We start from the raw sequence: 19,821 nt of genomic DNA on the forward strand, positions 1-19,821 counted from the left end.
TCAATTCGTTTATAGAATAAACTCGTTTGTAAATATAAAAATTATGATCACTTATTAAACAATATGATTCATATAAAACTTGACTTGACTCGATTATCTTTGCAAAGAGACACATTTGGACTTTCATTTTCCACAATATTGAACTGTGTTTAGTTGTCAATTGTATAATTGACTAGAATACTAGATGCTTGGAAAATCAGATTAGATAATAATTTTGTGAATAGTAATAAGATGATTTGTAAATAACAATGAGATAATTTGAATTAAGTATTTATTGAGTTTTGGAAAATGAGAGAAAAAAAAGTTGAATAAAAAATCTTACAAAGTTAAAATATTTGTTAGAATATAATTTTTTAATATTATTTTTGTTTTGAGATTTGAAAAATTAAATCAATTTTTGTTTTTTGTTTGAAAGTTTGAAAAAGTTGTAATGATTAATTTGAAAGTATTTGTATTTAAATAGTATTTGGAAATAAGATGAGACAAAAATTATTTCCAAACATCTCCTTAATTTCTCTTATCATAAAGGACTCAAATGCCTAATTACAACGTGTTTAGGTTACGTTCGAATGTTGAGAGTTGAGTTGGAATAATAGTGTTTTGTAGGTTCTATTAAGATGGATTTAACTTATTTAGATTGAGATGGGTTTAACTTTTTAAGTTAAAATATATGAAGTAGGTAAAATGAGTTTAACTTTTTTATGAAAGAGAAATGATATTTTCAGTCATAGAGTGCGCAAGTACCGCACACTCCTTTTAAAAAAAGTAAATAAGTATAAGTTCCACTTACAAAGATTAATCTTTTAATACTAGACCCCACTCCTTTTTAGAAGGGGTGCACGATACTTGAGCAGCCCATAACTATATCTAGCATTACTGTTTATGAAAAATTGAAAAAATAGTGAGTCCCATAAATAATTTGTTTGAGATGAACACAACTTTTTTTTTTCTTTTTCTTTTTTTCTGCAAAATGAGATGAACACAACTTTAATCGCATTAGAGCACTCTCGTTGGAACAACCAAAGTCAAACCCAAGTTTTAGCTAATATGACATAAATTTGCCTTTGCATATTCCATTTACATCAAGTCCCCACATTGAATTATCTATTTATTTTTTATATAATAATAAAATAATATTAATTTAATTTTTAAAAATTTTTAATTTATTTAATTTAATCATATGTTACCATTCTACCGATTAAATGGTAATTAGTAATCATATTCTAATTATATTATTGATTAAAAATTCTATTTTCAATGGTCATTTGAATCTTCATCTTTTGCGCCGGTTCATGATTTATGGACCATCTTTAATTCCAAAGTTAGCTTTCTAAGAAAACTTTAGAGAAAAGGAGAACATAAGATGGCCTTCGGTTTCCAAAATCTTCGTATCAAAACCACGTAACGTGCTCATCATTACATCTTCTGAATAGCAATGTATACATTTATAATTGCACTAAATTTATACAAAACAGATCCATTCTTTAGATTAATATCACCACAAACTTACGCAGCAACCAAACAAGCCATGCAGCCGTATTAACAGAAATTCTCGAAGCAATGACGTTGTATCCAATAATACGACATGTACTTAAATAAACAATTACGTACATGAGGAAATTAAAAAAAAAAAAAAAACACACTGAAAGCAAAACCAAAAACATACAACTATAGTTCCAGGAGGAGGAACTGATTTTGCCTTTGAATAATGGCAAGAGAAAATATATATATATATATATATATATATACAGAGAGAGAGAGAGAGAGAGAGAGAGAGAGAGAGATCCAAAAGAAACAATAAAAGAAAGATTTGGTTGTTCTAGTATAAGTCAAATATGATTTTAGTTTTGGAAATACGGTAGTTAAAACTAATTATAGTACACTTTGTTTAATCTAATGCAGCCTAGCCTTTTTTATCCTAATAATTATTTGAAGCATTTTATTTATATATAACTATTCTAACAAGAGTACTCTTAGGTCTAGTTTGAATATATATTAGAATATTTGGAGAATATTTTATTATTACTTTATTATTATTATTATTATTATTATTATTTATAAAATATTTAAAATTATTTGACTAGCTAAATACAACAAGAGCATACACATTGGTCTATGTATATGTATATGCAAAATCACCTCTTTTGCATATCTACTTTGTCATTCAAACAAAACTTTCATATTAGCTTATGCATATTTCAAACAAAATAATAATAAAATATTATATTTTATTATTTGGAGGAGAGATAAATAATAGAGAATGTGTGGGGGAGTGTGGGAGGAGAGAGAAAGAATAAGTAAAATATATTTTAGAGAGTAAATAGTAGATATGTAAAAGTGTAAAATTTCTGTTTATAACTAACTAAATATTTAAAAATGAATAATTCAATATAGTTGAATTTATGCTTATATTATACAAAAATAACTTTACATATATATATAGACCAATGTAAATGCTCTTACTTGCATTAAAAGAGTTAAATTTCACATCGGTCCGATTGTTTTTCCTCATAAATCAACCCTCCAATAGAAGACTTCCACGTAGATATCTTACCACTACTACCGTGTTCCCCCACCCCACAGTATTATACATATTTCCCCCCTATTTCCTTCTATTTATTCTCTCCACCCCTAGTGTGGTTCTCTCCCACGGAAGCCTCACTCCCACGATGACGGTCCTCAACGAGATGGTGATTACGCCCAAAGAATAACGCGGTAATTGTAGTATAACTTTGATGTGTCGATTCCACAGGGAGACAATTTAAAATAATTGCAGAATGAACAAAGAAATTAAAGAAAAATATTAAATAAATAATGGAGAACAAAGATTAATTTTAACTGCAAATTAAAGTGAAACAAACTGATAAACGGAAAAAGTACTCAAATATGACAAACAGTAAAGTATCGGGAATTCGTTGCATAAATTCGGTATTTTAATTATTCTTAATTCATTGAATAACTCAATTAAAAACTCAATTCTTGAAATTTCCAATCGGAAGGTATAGATTTATAAACCAAAATTAAATCAAATGTAATTCTTTGAAAAATTATTCACAACTTTTAAAACACGTAAATTATTATCTCTATTGAAAAAATTTAATGACAAGAATATACTCAGGAAGCGATATTGCAACAAAAAAACTAAATCAATATAGATAAATAATTGATCTAAATATAATCAAAGAACTAATCTATTCAATAGAAAAAACATGACTGAATCTATAAATAGAATAAGTTTTATGAATATTTGGAGAAGAAAACATCAACGATGAATTGAGAATGATAAAATAAAAGAGTTTTCGTAATTGAAAATCAAATACATAAATTAAAAATACCATCTAATGTGCAAGTCCATTTCTAACCCTACTTAAGAATTTAGTTACTCATAAATATAATGGACAACAAAAATTTTCAAAGAAAGATGAAGCAAACGGCAGCTATGGAAGTGATTTTTTCCTCTCTTCAAATCTGTCTCTTGTGCCTCTCCTCCCCTCCTCTATTTCATGCTAATGATATGCTTATATAGGGTAGAAAAGAAACCCTAATGTCTTCATAATTTCAGTATAAAAAAATCGCCTAAATTTTAGGACTTATCTTGACAATCATGTATGTGCTTCAGTAATTCGTATTTGGAAATCCTTATTAGAGAGAAATTTATAAACCTTTAAGATAGCTTTCTAATTTATTAAAATTCACATCAATCAGATATGTGAGTAAAAAGTTAGGATGAAAATACTAAAATAGGTCCAAACTATCTCCTAGCAAATTTTAGATTTAGACTTCTTGCAATCTCATTTTGTGATTTTTTTCTTTTTTTTTTCTTGATCCAAATTGCTCTCAGATCCCATGAAACTCCTCCTTTGAATTTGACTGGGTTTTGACTTGCTCTTTTATAAACTCTGAAATTAAACATAAAAAAAACTATTTAGGAGTATCCCAACGCAAATAGAAACTCAATTCAAGAATACACATTAATTCCTATGATTTCTATTCACATTTTAACATTTTAATCCAATAATAAGGTATTTAGAGTGCACTTTTACGCACTCATCACATCCCCCAACTTACTCATTGTTAGTTCCTAGTAATTTTTATATCAAAACAACAAAAGAGATCAAAGAAAATCACACATAAAGGCCACCAAGTCACACTTTCCAAATTCACATGTCAAAACAATTTAAGTAATCTAATAACCCATCAAGATCAATCCACCTATAACAATCCATAGAGTATATATGTGTTCCAAACTATATCCATCTAACTAGAAGCCCTGACACATGTAGCATCAAGAATATCTCAAACGAAAGGTTCAACTCCATAACTCACAGGTATAAAAGTGTTTCGTGTAAGGATTCTCTCTATGGAGTTGACAAGGGATGTATACACACTCTCATGGGAAATTAGGCAATTATGTACAAGTAACAAGCAAACATTGATCTTATGATAGAAATACTAACAAATGAGACTTCCACCAGTCTTTTCAACAGCTTATTTAGGATCAGAACGGTCAACACAAAAGGTTGTAACATGGCTTGGGTTTAGGGCTATATGAAGAAAAAAGTATCCAAAAACTTCCAAGTACATACAAAGGGAATTTTATTAAATATCTCAATAGACACACTTATCACTTGATGTACTCTCTAACTTTTCAAACATCAAATAATAATGTTTTTCCTTCTTCTTTCTCTTCTCTTTTTTTTTTTTTTTAACAATTTGTTGGACAAACACATGCCACTTTGGTATTCTTGCCATTTCTAATTTTCTACCAACCTTTTTTTTTTTTCTTTCGAAGCTCACTTAATTAAACACTTTGCAACTTATACTCTTCTTTTTTTTTTCTTCTTTTTTTAATTGAAAATGATAAAATAAAAGAAAAAAAATGTAAATTCCATACCTAGTATGCACTTGGAAGTAAAAAGGGTAGAAAAATTAGTGTATAGGTTATACTCCAATGTAGAGAGGCATGTATGAGATGAGCATATGAAAAGAAAAAGTTACATGTGTTTATTGGCTCAAAGTTGGCTACTAGGGTTCTATGATGAAAAGGATTAGCTTGAAAGGCTCAAACATTGATCCTAAATTGACCTTCATCATATCCCAAGTATATCCGCCATACCACAAACTATGTAATGATATGCTCAAAAGTAGTACCCAATTCAACAGATTAATGAACGTTTATCAGAATTTATTATATTTGTAGACTCTCAATCTTCTCCAAACTCACATGAATATTTAAGCAAAAGAATTCTCTAGCTACATGTGTCAAACTACCATTTTACTACAAAACTTGGATGAGTGCATTAGGAGTTCTCTGAATACTTTAGCAAAAATAATTATGGTGGATTTGGTGAATTCACGAAAATGGTTATGAATGAGGATGAGTACACATGTGAAAAGGATGCAAGTGTGATGCAAATTAAAAGAATTGACACATGAAAATATGCCACAGAGTTCCAATAAACATTTTAAATACTGAATTTGCACCACCACCCCCCAAATTAAATGAAACATTGTCCTCAATATTTAAGAATCAAAATTGAATGGAGAGTAACTGAAAATGGTAGAATACACCTGATGAGTGACGTGGGTAGCTCGCTAAACACCAAAGATGGTAACCTAAAATGACAAAATAAACTAACCTACAAATAAAGACAAAGAAAACAATAACAAACAAAAATGAAAAGAAAGAAAATAAAAACAAAACAAAAAAAAAAAAAATACATGGGTAGTGTAGTCAAGGTTGATAGACTGGATCCACAAGTGAAATGTCTTCCACTTTCAGAACTTCCCTATCAATTAATACTTTAAGGCATTGACCATTTACTTTAAAAATCAGACCATTCTTAAGATCTTCTATTTCTACCGCCCCGTTTTCAAAAAAATTTCACTACAAAGGGGCCAGTCCACCTAAACCGAAGTTTTCATTGGTGCTTATGAAGTCCAAAATCATATAAGTATACTTGGTCATTAAGCTCAAACTTCTTTTTAAGAATATTTTTATCATGAAACGCTTTCATTTTAATCTTATAGACTTTAGATTTAGGCAAAAGTTTCAATTTAACTCTTGGTGCTTTTTACTTACAGGAATCTATTTTCTACATTTCTTAGGTAACTCTTCAAATTTCTATTGCCAAGCGTATGTGCCATAATCCCGAGTTTCATAAAAAACAGCACAAATGTCAATAACATGAGATGAATCACTAATAATATCAAACTCAGAATTCACAAAGGAATATTCAAGGGGATCAAAATCATGAGTTGTATGAACTCCCTTGTCTATGAGTGCGTCAATCATGTACGTTTGGTGGCACTCGTCATCTGTTGGCTGTTTCTCAATATAGAAAATGTTGACCTCCATGGTCATGTTTCCAAAAGATAGCTTCACCAACCCATTCCTGTAATTTATAAGAGCATTAGCCATATCAAGGAAATATCTACCTAATATGAGAGGAACCTTAGAGTTAGACTCAACAACTGGTTGAATGTCCAAAATTAAGAAATCAACAGGATAATAAAACTTGTCAATTTGGATCCAAAAATCCTCAATTATCCCTCTCGATTTCTTAACTAAATGATCAATCAACTGAAGTACAATAGAAGTAAGCTTAATTTCACACAAACCAAGCTGCAAATAAATGGAATAAGGCATCAAATTAACACTAGCTCCTAAATCTAGCAAGGCTTGTCCAAACTCATGATTTCCAATATACATGCAATCGTTGGATAACCAGGATCCTTGTATTTAGGAGGAATTCGCTACTCAATTAGAGCACTAACTTGCTCTGTCAGAAATGCTGTTTTCTTAACATGGTGCTTTCTCTTAACTATACACAAATCTTTAAGAACTTTTGCATAAGTGGAAACTTGTTTAATAACATACAAAAGATGAATGCTTAATCTTTACTTACTTGAGGTTCTCCAAAATTTCATTATTAGAATCCAAAGTTCGCATACCCAATTTTAAAGTTTGAAGAAATGGTATCTTAACTGGACTCTTGATTACCTCGGCTTCCTTGGGGAACTCGATACTATCATTGCTTTGTTTATCTTCAACATCCTTTGGCTTCTCAGTTGTTGGGATGTGTAAGGACTTACCACTTATTGTCACAATGGCATTGACATCTTTCAAATTTTTTTGTGCCATATACTGACCTTGGGGTGTGGATTGAGCTTGAGAAGGAAACTTGCCACACTCATTCACAGTCAAGAAGCTCATTATCTTGGATATATGACTCTTTATCTCTTTATTTTATTCAACAACCTGCATAATCAAATATTCAAACTTTTGATTAGTTTTATTTTGTGCCTTAATAAAAGCATGTAAAGTATCTTCTAAGGGGCTCCTAGAAGATGAAGGTGCAGGATATGATCCAGGGAGTTGTGCAGGCTGCTAGTTTTCAGATTTCCAAGTAAAATTGGGATGATTACGCCACCCAGGATTGTGGGTATCAGAGAAATTTACAACAGGCTTCACTTACATACTTAAGGCATTACATTGTTCCTCATACATCCCTCTCATCTCAGCAAATGTGGGACACTCTTGGGCAAGATGATCTGTCTTGTCACACACAAAATATGGTCCAAAAGACTCTGCATGATTAGCCACGTGTGTTGGCTTTAAGTCTTTATTCTTCAACACCTCTAACTCCCTAGTGAGCATCTCAATTTTAGCCTTTAGATTATCATCTTCCCTAAGGTGGTAAATTCCACCATCATTTGGGTTTCCTGTAGGTCATGACCTATTTGTGCTCTTAGTAGCGCTAGGTCTAGTCCATGTGTGAGCTTTTTCAGCAAACTCATTGAGGTATTCTATAGCCTCATGAGGATCTTTATGTAGGAACTCACTATTACACATTATCTCCACAAATTGACGCTCTCTAGGTGTAAGTCCTCATAAAAATAGCTCACTAAGTGTCAATTCTCATACCCATGGTGAGGACACATACTCAATAACTCCTTAAATATCTCCCAAGACTGATACAAAATCTCACTGTCCTTTTGTGCAAAGGTGGAGATTTGCCTTTTTAAAACATTGGTCTTATGTTGGGAAAAGTATTTATTAAAAAAGACCTGAGTCATCTTATTCCATGACCTAATAGATCGTGGTCTAAGTGAGTATAGCCAACTCTTAGCTCTATCATTCAAAGAGAAATGAAAGAACTTAAGTCTCACAATGTCATCAGTTGCATTTTGACTATGAAAAGTCGCAACTACTTCCTCAAACTCCCTAATGTGCATATATGGATTTTCATTTTTCAAGCCATCAAAAGTAGGGAGTAACTGTATCATCCATGTTTTAAAATTCAATTGGTGAGTATTAGCTGGAAACATGATACATGATAGTGTGGTTATGCGTGTAGAGTGGAGGTAATCTTGAAGGGTCCTAGTGGGTTGATTTTCGTGTTCACTCATTTTCTCAGAATTAGAAGAATTATCAAACAAATGACTAGAAAAATTAAGCTCTGACTCTAACTCTAACAAAGGTTTACAAGCAAACTGACCCAATGTGTCTCTATGCATATGCTTGCAAGGTAGAGAAAAACGCAACACTAAAAAAAAATTATAAAAAGAAAAAAAATAAAATAAAGACACAGTAAGCTAAAAGAGAGAATGAAGTTACTGCCTTTACAAACTGTTGAAAAGAAAAAATATCTAACAATTCTTTTATCGTCTCCCCAGCAACGGCGCCAAAATTTGATTACGCCCAAGAATAACGCAGTAATTGTAGCACAGTTTTGGAGTGTCAATTCCACAGGGAGACAATTTAAAAGAATAGCAGGAGGAACAAGAAACTATAAGTAATAAAGAACAAAGATTAATTTTAATTGCAACTTAAAGTGAAACAAAGTGATTAACGAAAAAAGTACTCAAATTTGATGAATAGTTGAGCGTCGGGAATCCCTTGCACAAATCCGGTATTTTAATTATTCTTAATTCATTGGATAACTCAATTAGAAACTCAATTCCCAAAATTCTCAATCGGAAGGTATAGATTTACAAATCAAAATTAAATCAAATGTAACCTTTTGAAAAATCATCCACCACTTTTAAAACACATAAATTATTATCCCTATTGAGAAAATTCAACGACGACAATATACTTAGGAAGTGATATTGCAGCATAGACTAAATTAATATAGATAAATAATTGATCCAAACATAATCAAAGAACTAATTCATTCAATAGAAAAAGTATGACTGAAGCTATAAATAGAATAAATACTATGATTATTTGGAGAAGAAAACATCAAAGATGAATTGAGAATGATAAAACAAAATAGTTTTAGTAATTGAAAATCAAATACATATTTTAAAAATATCATCTAATGTGTAAGTTCATCCCTAACCCTACTTGAGAATTTAGTTACTCATAAATATAATGGAGAACAAAAATCTCCAAAGAAAGATGAAGCAAACGGCGGCCATAGAAGTGATTTTTTCCTCTCTGTCTCTTGTGCCTCTCCTCTATTTTGTGCTAATGATATGCTTATATAGGGTAGGAAAGAAATCCTAATGTCTTCATAATTTCCTCATAAAAAAATAGCCTAAATTTTAGGATTCATTTTAGTAGCCACGTACATGCTTCAGGAGTTCGAATTTGGAAATCTTTAATGTAGAGAAATTTATAGCCCTTTAGGATGGCTTTCTAATTCATAAAAAATCGCATCAATCCAATATATTAGTAAAAAGTTACGGTCAAAATATTAAAATATGTCCAGACTGTCTCCTAGCAAATTTCAGATTTGGACTTTTTGCAGTCTCATTTTGTGATTTTTTTCATTTTTTTTCTTGATCCAAATTGCTCTCAAACCCCATGAACCTCCTCCTTTGAATTTGACTAGATTTTGACTTGCTCTTTTATAAACTCTGAAATTAAACATAAAAAAATTACTTAGGAGTATCCCAATGTAAATAGAAACTCAATTCAAAAATACACATTAATTCCTATGATTTCTATTCACATTTTAGCATTTTAGATTACATTTTTACGCACTCATCAGACGGTGACGACACTCTCCCACGGAAGCCTCACCCCCATGACTATGGTCCTCAACGAGATGGTGATGGTCCTTCCAATGCAATTCTCTCCCACGACGACGATCCTCTTCGCCTTATGCTCTCATGGAAGCCACCCTCTTCGCCACTCTCCTCACTACCAGTCCTTAATCATTACCCTCCCAGTGCCGCGGAGTAGATTCTCTACTCAATACTGCTGTCGATGTCTTTTTGGCATCAACCCAGTGCCACCGACACACAAAGGTATGTCCAATTTTAAGCCAACAAACAAATAATTGATGATTTGAGTTCCGATTTTGAGATGGGTTTCACGATAATTTTGAATGGATTATAGTTTGATTGTGGGTTGATTTTTGTTTGATTGTCGGTTTGTGTAGTTGCGTGAAAATTGTCGATTTTGGGTTGATTGTGGGTTTGTGTAGTTGTGTGAAAACTTTCTATTAGGGGCTGAATATTATGGCAGTTGGTATTAAATTTATGTATTTTTGGGAGAGTTTGAATGTTATGGCTTGGAGATTATTTCTTTTTTGAGCATTGGATTCTGGTTTCATAACTTTTGCGAGACCACCCATCGTAAATTTGATTGAAATTTGTATTGGAAGGTAATATAATACCATTCAATGAATTTAAGATAGTTGGAACGTAGTTATATACTATTTTCCAGTTCAAACATATTTCATACTGTTGAGGATCCTACTACAGAAGACTCTCATCCAGCTCAAACACAATTTATCAGAAATCAAATTCAAGTAAATGAGATTATCTCAACAGACTTTGTGACAACTTTGTTTTCTAAAGACTGTTTTCTATTCCAATACAGCTATATTTCTCCAATCACATCCTCTCATCCTTATGGATAGTCACATTTCCTCTCCGTCGTTCTCTACTGAAACTCACCAACACACCTTCCCACACTCTTCTCCTATGACCATTCTTACCAATATTCATCACTTATTACCATCAAATTAAATCGTGAAAATTTTCTTCTTTAGTATGCTCAGATAATCATTTTTTATTTTCGTGGCTAACACGCTTTTGGCTTCATTGATAAAACCAATTTACCCCTACCCCCAACCATCCCAAATCCCATGCTCCTCCTGATGCTTCTGAAACTATTCCCAATCCAGCCAAACATAGTCATTTTCAAGAAGAAAATTCCTTCTAGCTGGTCTGGCTAATTTCGCCATATAACAGCCAGCCATTAGTTTTTAGACACATAAGCTTTCCACCATAGTTAGTGTAAACCATCACATAAGCTCTTTGATCTCTGATCTCTTCTCTCTTCTCTCTTCTCTCAAATTGTACAATATTTGTACAAAAATCGCAGCACACCATACAATTGCAAGTTGAGATAATGGCATGCCAAGTTCTTCTGCAATTGGCTTTAGACATTCTACTTTTCTCAGCAAGTCATCATTATTAAAATGCTCATGCTCATGGATCATTTGAGTACACCATGCCTCATAAAAAAATGTTATATATACTTTATGTGTCAATCTTTGGAAATTTGAAACTTTCAAGTTTAGACCCTCAAGCATCCATTCATGGAAATGAATTGTCTTTCAGTAAACTGATGTAGTTAGTTGTTTTTTGTGCAGATGAAGAACTATCATTCAGCAAGCATGGTGATAAAGGTAGCTGCCTGCCCAACTTGTTTATCCTATGTATGCATGCCGGCTTTTGGAGTTTGTTGATAGAGAGTTTTTGGGGTCCCTTAGTCTTGGATGATATAAGAGAAGGGAAGACAAAGTTACTTTGGAGATGTTTGTGACCTGTTGTAATTTTTTAAATACTTTTTCAGCAGAATGTAATGAGAATTTGTGAGATATTTGTGAAGTACTGAATATGTGGTGAATGTAATTGGTATTTGTGAGATATTTTGAATGTACAAAACATGTGTTGAATTTAATGAAAATGCTGGACATGTGCTAGCAAGCTTTTTGGACAATTTTTGGATAGACTTCTTGAACATGTGGTTGGACTAATGTTGGTTTCATGTAGTGAATATAATCTACACAGGAAATAAAATTAAAAACTCAGAATTCCATAAACTTGCATTAACATTCAGAATTACATAATTCCATAAACTTAAATTAAATTTCATAATTAGATCCAAAACTACATAAACATCTAGAATTACATTCATGATTACATCCAAAACTACATTAACAGTCAGTTAATATTCGCTCTTCAAAACACTCTTTAGTTCATTCAAAACTCACAATCTTCTGCGTAATTCCCTGTCATAACAAAATAAAGATAGGTTAAATTAACTTTGTGATTAAGAGAGGTTAAAATAACTTTCAATAAAATAACAAAAGACCAAGAAAATAACACATACCATAGCAAATTATATTTGTGACTATGAATCCAAAACCAGTGATACGTTGTCAAAACTTGGCCCAAGATTCCTACATAAACCACAATAATTACATCCAAAAAATAATAAGTTCTTATAATTTTATTTTATTTTATTTTATTTTTATTTTTAGAAATGCTACTACACCTACTGTTAGACAGTTATTCTTAGCATGTCCCTCATTTTTGCAAACACTACCACATTTTTTCTTTGTTGGTTGCATTTCTTTTGGATTCTTTGCTCTTAAAGTCTTTGGATGTCCTTTTGTTGGCACCCGTGGAGGACCTTAGACAGTTGTGAAAAGTTCGACACAACTTGACTTTTTAACATATGAGGATCATCTGTTGACTCCCTCTACTTGGAAAATTTGTTTCTTGAATATCTACATGATCTTCCATCAAAAGCAACTCTTTGTGGACCTTCTCTAATGCAAGAGACAGATGGTTGAGTGCTTCTATTGATTGCGACCCAAGTTCTGCAATGTCATAAAATTGCATTATCAATTTATTTTTTCTCAAAGTAGGCTCATCTTGTGTCAAGACTTGCCCTTCATTACATGGGATGTCAAGAATAGGCCGACTCTTAGCATTAATAGTCCATCTTTCTAGAACATATTGCAGTAACAATCTATCTAACTTGGATTTTGAACAACTTTGGCCAGGCAGGAGGAACACATGGTGGAAGAAAATGGCAGCAGAAAATGGAAGTGGAACCCTACCTAAAGGGGACTGATGCCGACAGAAAAGAGAAGAAGAAGTGAAGAGGTTCGGTGTTAAGTTCAGAAGGAAGTACACGGGTGTTCTGATGAACCGGGTTGTCTAGCACGTGGGCTTAAGTTCTGTGGGCTTAAGTTTGGTCATGGTCCGAAGCAGTCTGGCGTGGGCTGGGTGTTGAGAGCCTTCTATATTATTGCTTTTAATTTACTTGTTGAGTCTGTGTCAAAGGCCATGCGGCTGAGTCTAGTATTTCTTTTGTAGTCCATATGTAAGGCCCTTGTGGCCCAATATAGAGTCCCTCTCATGTGGGATACCTGGAACAGAAATGGCATCGAACATTTTATCCAAAAACCCTATTTTCTCATCTCTTGATTCTGGAGGCACTTTCCCTCAAAGAAAGCATTGCTATTTCCTTCCCTATTTCTACGATTTCACCTATTTTACTCACAGTAGTGTTACAAGTGGTATCTAGAGACACTGACTCTCTATTTCTCAAACAACACAAAAAAAAAATAAACTATTACAACATGGCTGAAGGCACATGAATAAGTCTATTACAAGAGGGTCTTAATGCTATAAAAAAAACAACTGAAGAACTGGGAACCGAAGTATCGACCATCAAAAGGCAGCTTGAGGCAGTCATACAACACCTAGCAATTATGCATGCTGAAATGCAGCAGCGGCGGAAGGGAGGTGGAGATTCTTCCTCCATGGTGGAGACTCATGAAGTAGCGGACCCACATCGGCCACATGGTGAGGTCCAAGCTCGCACCATTAGACTTGACTTTCCTGTGTTTCACGGAGAGGATCCTGCAAGTTGGATTTACAAGGTGCATCAGTTTTTTTCTTTCCATAATACACTACCACAACACAAACTTAAGCTGGTGTCATTTCACATGGAGGGTACGGCCCTCACTTGGTTCCAAGGAATGGAAGAATCTTGTCAGATTCCAGATTGGGAAACATTTACTAAGGCATTACTAGTAAGATTTGGCCCTAGTGTGTATGATGACCCCATGGAGGCCTTGACAAGATTGAGACAAAATGGAACCGTAGAGGACTATAAAGTAAGGTTTGAATCCTTAGCTAACAGATTAATAGCATTAACAGATCCCTACAAGCTAAGTTGTTTTGTTAGTGGACTAAGTGATGACATTTGTTTAACCGTGAAAATGTTCAACCCCTCCGACTTAACCTCACCCTACAGCTTAGCCAGAATACAAGAAGAGAAAAACAACCTCACCAAGAAAAACCCAATCAGATTTAACCATAACTACTCCCCAGGCCAAGGCATCCTCAAAACCCCCAACCAACCACCCTTGTCCCATCCAAAAAACCCACCATATGCCAATAAACCCTTTTCAAAACCATCATTTCCCATATAGAAAATCAACCAACAGCAAATGCAAAAGAAGAGGGAGAAAGGCCTATATTATTATTATGACACAAAATGGCAACCGGGGCACAAGTGCGAAAGACCTAAGCTGTATGTATTGGAAGAGGTGTTGCTGGAAGTTGATTTAGCAATGGCTGCATGTGAGGAAGGGTCGGGTGAAGAGGTCCTAAATGAGGAAATAAACCCAGCCAACTGTGTTGAAGCCCAAACCAGCCCTGAAATTTCACTCCATGTGCTCACTGGGTCCCACGGCCCAAGAACCATGCGTGTGAAAGGAAAACTTGGCAACCAATGGGTTACTATCTTGGTGGACACAGGGTCTACTCACAGTTTTTTGGACCCAGCAGTGATAAGTAAAAATAAACTTTCTCTTGACACCAACGAGAGGGTGAAGGTGAGAGTGGCAAATGGTGAAGTGCTCCCTAGTGAAGGAAAATGCAATGGGATAGAGGTGTTAATCCAGGGAATTGTTTTCACAATGGATGTTCATGTTCTTGTCTTAGCAAGCCGCGACATGGTGTTGGGAATTAATTGGCTGAGAGACTTAGGGTCAATTTTATGGAACTTTGAGAAGTTGGTTATGCAATTTCAGTACCTTGGAAGGTCGGGTTCATTCATGGGTTGGCAGGGGCTAAAATGATAGAGAAAGGAACTCTTAAGAGGCCCGATGGATTGGAAAAGAAAGGCATTATATTGCAAGTGATGGAAGGAGTTAAAGCCACCAGTTCAACAACTGTAGAGGAAGTTCCAGCAATGCTTCAGCCACTATTACAACAGTTTACTGATGTGTTTTCCGAACCTAATGGACTGCCCCCATCCAGAACTCATGACCATGCCATCAACTTAATACCTAGAACCAAACCCATCTCCCTAAGGCCATACTGCTACCCATATTACCAAAAGGAAGAGATCGAAAAAATAGTGAAGGAACTCCTCTCTACAGGGGTTATACGGCCCAGTCAAAGTCCCTACTCATCCCCGGTGTTGTTGGTCTGTAAGGCAGATGGCACATGGAGGCTATGCATCAACTACCGCGGCCTCAATAAGGCCACCATCAAGGATAAATATCCTATTCCTGTGGTGGAGGAGCTTATGGATGAATTGTATGGAGTAAAATTTTTTTCCAAACTAGATTTGAGGTCGGGCTATCACCAAATTTTGGTCAAATCAGAAGATATATCCAAGACAGCGTTTAGGACGCATGAGGGCCACTACGAATTCTTAGTTATGCCCTTTGGGCTGACCAACGCACCATCCACCTTCCAAAACCTCATGAATGAGGTATTTAGGCCCTACTTGAGAAAGTTTATACTTGTTTTTTTTTTTTATGATATCCTTGTGTACAGCAAAACAGTGGAGGAACATGTCTAGCACCTCCAAGTGACCCTTGACATTCTACGACAACATAGGCTATACGCCAAGAGATCCAAATGCCACTTTGGATGCAATGAAGTAGGCTACTTGGGTCACCTAATCTCAGCGGAAGGGGTTCAGGCAGATCCCGATAAGCTAGTGGCCATGGGTTTTTTGGGCCTAACAGGTTACTACCGTCGGTTCATAAAGGGATATGGCGGGATTGCCTCCCCCTTAACCCAAATGATGAAAAAAGATGCCTTCAAATGGAGTGAGGAAGCACGGCTGGCCTTTCACAAGCTCAAGGAGGCCGTCATCCAACCACCGATATTAACACTTCCGGATTTCTCAAGACCGTTTAGTATTGAGTGTGACGCCTCGGGCAATGCCATTAGGGCTGTCTTAATGCAGCAGGGTAAACCCATAGCTTTTTTCAGCCAAGCATTAAAGGGAAGGGCCCTTATGATGTCTACCTATGAGAATGAATTATTTGCTCTAGTTTCTTCTGTTCTTAAGTGGCGACACTATCTACTTGGGTAAGCCTTTGTGGTACGTACTGACCGGCAGAGTCTCAAGCACCTTTTGGACCAAAAGGTGGGCACTCCAATGCAACAACGCTGGATTACTAAACTACTAGGGTATGACTTTGTGGTGGAGTACAAAAGAGGGATGGAGAATAGGGTTGCCGATGCCCTATCAAGGAAGGAGATGGATGGAACAGCGGAACTAATGCTCATTTCATTTCTTAATGTGCAATGGCTAGAAGAATTAAAGTCAGCTTGTGGAGGGGATGCACAAATACAGAGTCTTGTTAAACTACTCACAAAAGGCAAGCTAGGCCCTAAATACCAATGTTTTGAATACCGTACCAGATGTCGTACCGGTCAAGACATTGGAACGAAATATTTCGGTATCGGTAACGTTTCGTGTACCATTTCGGAATAATATTTCAGTACCAATACCGTTTCGATACCGGTACCGTTTCGTGTCCCGTTTTGGAATAGTTTATACCTGAATAAATTATATATATATATAAGCATTTACTGTATTCCAAAATAATAACAAAATAAGTCATCAACTCAATACTTCTCAATACAAGTCTTAAGTTTTAAGTTACAAACTAAATAAGTTCTTAATCCAACCATTAAAATAAAATCACTCATTCTCATCAAAAAGACATTAAGGATCAAGATTCGACATGTTAATCAAAATATTTTCATCAATGTCACCACCATCATCAACATCAACACCAACATTATCAACGTCTTCCTCATTTAGTGAGATTAATGGCTCCTCAATACTTGCCCAATCCAAATCTTCTCCATCAAGAAGCTCAGATTCTTCACTCACCCATTCTTCCATCAAGTCAATATTTTCAAGATTGATTGGATTTAAAGCATCTCTTCCATTTTTTATGCTCATGTCAAAATAAAATCAAACATAATTGAAAATATTATATATATTTTCAAAAGTGAAAGACATTAATATTAAAAAAATTTACCTCTCTCGCAGCTTCAAGTTATAACGAACAAATACTAAGTCATTCAAACGTTTATGTACTAATCTATTTCTCTTCTTTGAACGAATAAAATCAAATGTACTTCAGTTTCTCTCACATCCAGTTACACTACAACATTGACTTAGTACTCGAACAGCAAACCTTTGAAGCTTTGGAACCTCGCAACCAAATTGGGTCCACCATGCAACTATAACAATAATGCAATTATAAATTATTAATTAAATGCAAGTAAAATAAAATAAAATAAAATTTAAAGTACAAAGTCACACTATTTAACAAATGATATTGATAAATGATAATATGTAGATTAAGCTTATCACGCTAGCGGATTGCTAAAGAATGTCCAAACTCACCTACTGCATTATTATACAAGTCAAGTTCTGCAATGATCTTGTCTTGATCATCAGGATCAAGTTCCATCTTTATAACACAATTGTTGAAGCCTCTTACAACATCATTTTTTTTTTTAAAGCTGGGGCTATAGAAAATTCCAGGGTTAAGAAGAAAACCCGCCGCATGCAATGGACTGTGAAGCTGCTTATCCTATCTAGAATCAATGATCCTGGTGAATGGACTGAATATACTAACTTTGTTATTACATCTTGCTTTTATGTTCTCTTTGACTCTTTCCATTGCATCATACAAGTATCCCATTGCAGGCTTCTCATCTCCGTCAACAAGTCGTAGAACACGAACCAAAGGCTCACTAATTTTAACAATAAATTGACATTGAGCCCAAACTCTTTATCTTCTAAAACAATCACAGCTATCTCTTTCCCTATGATGCTTTTAGAATGACTTGATGCAATCTATTTATCACACATAAACATTTGTCTCAATTTTTTCTTAAACAAGAGCAAGCATTGGATACTTAAAAAATTTGTCGCAAACCTTATAATTGCAGGACGACACAAATCATAACCTTTGGTGAACTCTTGTCTCATTAATGCCAAAACCCAACCATGGTTATAGATGAACTTTGTTGTCTTTTTTGCATTTTTTATAGTATCATCAATAAGGGGAAAAATATCTTGGATCAGAAAAATTCTCCAACATCAAGTCTATGCAATGAGCTGCACAAGGGGACCAGTAGAAAGTTGTAACTTTTTTCCTGCAACTTTATAACTTGCATCATTGTCCGTTATGAACTGCACAAGATTCTCAGCTCCAATTTCTTAAACAACCTCATCAAATATATTAAACAATGTTTCAACATCTTTTCTAAGGCCAGATGTATCAACAGACTTCAAGAACATTGTACCTTTCAGACAATAAACTAAAAAGTTGATTATTGATTATTGCTTCTGATTTGTCCAACCATCTACCATTAGTGTACAACCGGTATCATTCCAAACCTTCTTAATTTGTTGCAAATAATCTTGAACCTCATTCACAACCATTTTTAACAAATTTCCTCTTAACTCATATAAAGAAGGACCCTTAAATCCTGGCCCGATAGCAGTCATGACATCGATAGCTGGTTGATAAAACCTGGATTGAGCCGCATTGAAAGGCAGATTAGAATCATACCACCAACATCCTACAACCATCTTTGCTTGTACAAGCATCTCATACGAACACATAGAACTCTTAATTGAAGGTTGGGCTCTAAGAGTCGTTCTTGGAGCAAAAAATCTACTTAATCCCCCTACTGACTTTCCAGTTCCAGATTCTCCCGACTTCCTCTTACCTTTTGAAAGCTGAGACTGTCCCTCCATACTATTATTATCATCAATATTATCAGATCTTAAATCTATATCGCCTCCAATCTCTGAACTTATTTTTCTTTTCTTCTCTTTGCTTCTTTTCATTTCATCAAGCAACTCATTCATTTGTCATTTTACATCTTCAGAGACCTTTTTACATGCCTCTACATTGCCTGAAATCCTAGCTAGATGATACTTCAATCGAGTGATCCCGCTACCTCTAATTACTTTCTTATAGTATAAACATTCAGTATTATTTCTTGTCCCTGGCACTGCACTTGTATGGCCCCATGCTAGATCTTCTGATCTTACAGGAGCAAGTGTTGTAAATGTAGCACCGGTTGATTGACAACTAAACATTTTTATACTCCTATAGAACAATCTCATAATTCAACACTTATTCAAATTTAAGTGTTCAACACTTAATAGACTGAAACTTAACATAATTTATCAAATGGATTAAAAAATACTGCTGTCATTTGTAAATTAATTAGCCTCAATAAATTCAAGTTTCTATACATGCATACGTGTATATATATATATATATATATAGAGAGAGAGAGAGAGAGAGAGAGAGAGAGAGAGAGAGAGAGAGAGAGAGAGAGATCCAACCTTTTCAAGGTCTAAGCTCCCTTCACAAACTATGCTGACAGAAGAAATGCCAGGATCATGACTGTGATCATGAGAGTGGTGATGATCATTATTTCTGCATATGAATACCAATATAACTGTTATAACTTATATATTTATATAGT

The sequence above is a fragment of the Carya illinoinensis genome, chromosome 7 (genome assembly GCF_018687715.1).
Source record: "Carya illinoinensis cultivar Pawnee chromosome 7, C.illinoinensisPawnee_v1, whole genome shotgun sequence".
Taxonomy (NCBI): Eukaryota; Viridiplantae; Streptophyta; class Magnoliopsida; order Fagales; family Juglandaceae; genus Carya; species Carya illinoinensis.